The sequence below is a fragment of the Lycium barbarum genome, chromosome 2 (assembly GCF_019175385.1).
Source record: "Lycium barbarum isolate Lr01 chromosome 2, ASM1917538v2, whole genome shotgun sequence".
NCBI classification, from domain to species: Eukaryota; Viridiplantae; Streptophyta; class Magnoliopsida; order Solanales; family Solanaceae; genus Lycium; species Lycium barbarum.
Window position 1 is genome coordinate 92,683,778 of NC_083338.1, and position 3,398 is coordinate 92,687,175.

Below are 3,398 nucleotides of genomic sequence, written 5' to 3' on the forward strand. Positions count from 1 at the left end.
GTGGTAAGAATATGAACCTAACCCAACAAGCGCATTAACCGTCTCCACATAAACCTCCATGTCTTCAGCATCAAAGTTTACAAGAATACCAGCCAGAGCTTCACCCAAACTTTCTTCTTCCATCTTGAACTCCACTGCTTCATCAATAACATCAAAAGAATCAATCACCGAAATGCTCTCATAAGCACTTGGTAACTTTATCCCCTTGCTTGCTTGAAAAGTAACTTCCTCGTCATTGACTCGGAACTTGATTTCATTCTTCTCCGAATCCATCAATGCTCTCCCCGTAGCAAGGAAAGGTTAAGAATCACAAAATCGGTGGGCAATATAAACTTGCCAACCTGCACAAAAACATCATCAACCATGCGAATAGGCTTCTTAATAGATCTATCAACCATCTGCAACCGTATAGTAGTAGGCCTTGGCATCCCCAAACTTGACTGCTTGTATATAGTAAGTGGCATCAAATTAATAATCTCCCCATTATCACAAAAATCACGAGCAAAATCATGGTGCCTAATAGAATAAGGAATGGTGAACGCCTCAGGATTTCCCCTCTTCTGAATAGTAGTCATTGAAATGATGGAACTCACAGTGTGAGTCAAACTCACGGTTTCATATTGCACCATTTACTTCTTGGTCAGTAGGTCCTTCAAATGGAATCTCCTTGATAGCTTCCAAGAAGGGAAAATTCAGAGATAACTGCTTCAGCTGATCATAAAAAAATTTGAACTTAGTATCTTCCTTCTTCTTTACCAACCTCTAAGGAAAGGAAGGTTTAGATTTGAAAAGCTGAGTCAAAGGGTAGAGAGCCCTTTTCACAGTTTGCTTGCTCTTGTCATCAGCCTCCTTCAAAATTTCTGGAATATCAGCCACTTTCTTGTCAATAGGATTCTCATCAACAATAATTGGTGCTTCAGACTGGACCTCTTCATCTTCATCAATTGGCTCAAGCTCAACAACCTTTTTTTCAGCACCTTGGAGTATTTTACCACTCCGAGTACTACTTGCAAAAACCCAGTCTACACCGCCTCCCCCATTCTTTGAATTTGGAATAGTGTCACTAGGAAGTCCTCCCTTTTTAGGAGGGTGCTGCTCTCTAGAAATATCACGCATCTGTGAGTCGAGCTTCTGAATAGCTGCTGTATGGGAACCCACAGTCTCTGTTAGCCCAGATAATGTTCTTTCAGACTTTGATTGATTTTCCAGAACCTTCTCAAGCATTTCTTCAACCCTTGAACTACCTTGCTAAGTTGATTGCCCTTTCGGTGGTATATAAGGATTGGAACTCTTGTTCCCAAAATTTTTGTTGTTGTTATAGCTCCCTTGGTTCATACCACCATAATTATTATTCTAGTTCCTTGAGTTGTTATTGTTGTAAGCACCCTGGCCCTACTGAGGTCTCCATTGATTCTGATTCTGGTAACCACCTTAGTAGTTTTGCCATTGATAACCCCCTTGAGAATTGTTAACATAACTAGCATCTTCAAATTGCATAGGAGGTCCCTGGTGAAATGGACCCTCTTGGACTTGGTTAATCCCCTTAGGCATACCTGATTCATCCTCACAAATATTTACCTTCTTAATCTGGGTCTCATCGAATTTCTTGGTTAGCAAGGAAATACTAGTTGAAAGCTCTATCATTGTTTGCTGGGTATCTTGATTCTCCTTTACCATATTCTAGATCATGACACTACCATAAGGCACAATATCAACATTATTTGAGTGCCAAGCCTGATTGTGCGTAGTCAGCCTATCAAGCATGTTGGTCACTAGTCGGTAAGATTTATTCATAAAACAACCATCAGCTGCATTGTTTGCAATTGATTGCGTCACTTGATCCAGCCCTCGATAGAACTTCTTCATTAATATGTTCTCCGAAAAACCATGATTTGGAATTTTCAGAAAATACTCTTTAAATCTCTCCCAAGCTTCATATAATTGTTCCCCTGGTCGCTGCTTAAATTCATAGATCTTGTCACGAATCTCAGCCTTCTTGCTAGGAAGGTACCATTTCTTGAGGAAGACTGCTACCATCTCTGCCCATGTAGTAAAAGAATTCTGGGGCAGCTTCTCGAACCATGCTCTTGCATCTCCAACTAAGGAATTGTCACGACCCGACTAGGGGCCGCGACGGGTACCCGAGTCTAACCAGCGAAAACCTCTCGTTCTATCGCTTATCATACTCATTAAACATTCTTTTATCAAATTCATACTCAAATTATAGGAAAATCATCTTTCATTTAAAAACATAAATACTTTTATATCCATAAGCCTTTCGGCCATCAAAGAGATATATACATATATATGTATATATATATACATATATATATATATACATTATGGCAATCTCGTAAGACTATATAACCCACACTGCGTAAGACCCCGTCATGCCCAAAATATACATGTACACAAAAGAATAACCATAAGCACCTCCGGAACAATGGAGTGCTCTCAAATCAGCTGACAGCTGCTACGAGTCTGGATCAAGCTCACCTCCCTGTCCACCTGAGGGCATGAACACAGTGTCCAAAGAAAACGGACGTCAGTACGAACATTGTACTGAGTATGAGAGGCATAAACAACAATGATACGTCAATGAAATAAAGGAGCATCAATGAGGAACATATGTATCTGACTGACAATCATAGAAGGAATAATGCATGCTGGCTTACTCATAATCATCATCATGTCATATATACATAATGTATAAGCTGCCCGTCCATATCTGATCGGTGTCATAATCATTAGCATTAGCTTGCGTCCAGGCCTTTCGCGTCCGGGGTACCATCTCATGCCGCCCACTAGTGGTGTCTGCCCATGCCATCTGTCCATGGTGTATACGCTGCCCGCCTTAGCAGTGATTGCTCGGCCATATAGGTGTGGTGTTATATCATAATATGCTCATCATATTATGCTCATCATATTATACTCATCATAACATATGTGTAAATACTCCAGGACAACTATACTTTATCGGGGTGACGTAAGGTCGTGATCCCCCAATTTCATTATGGAGCATTCATTGACATTTCTGCCTCACCTTGAAGGAAATGATATATAAGGTGAATGTAAACAATAAATGACATCATTAACGCTATAGGATCATCATATCATAAATTTGACAATCTCTATACTTTAACTCAACATTATTATTATTGGGCTCATAACATATCTCAAATAGCTAATCATGAACATAGGCTCATAGTTTTCCCGGAATGTAAGAAATTCATAATGAGGAAGGAAAGTCATGTTATAGAATTCATGCCATAGAAAGAAAAGACTAGCCTCACATACCTTTATGTCTAGCTACTATATCGCTTGAACGCTCCTCTCCAATATGCACATTCCTACCTTCAAGAGAATTCACATTAACGTTAGTTAATCGGTTATAAGAA

General features: G+C 39.7%; 1 non-coding gene across 1 annotated transcript; it reads left to right on the top strand.

The window, feature by feature from the left end:
- The first annotated feature begins 1,882 nt into the window (after positions 1 to 1,882).
- On the top strand, positions 1,883 to 1,988 carry LOC132629563 (small nucleolar RNA R71). The gene has a single exon (XR_009578332.1). It is a non-coding gene; the product is annotated as a small nucleolar RNA R71 (small nucleolar RNA).
- The last annotated feature ends 1,410 nt before the right edge of the window (positions 1,989 to 3,398 follow it).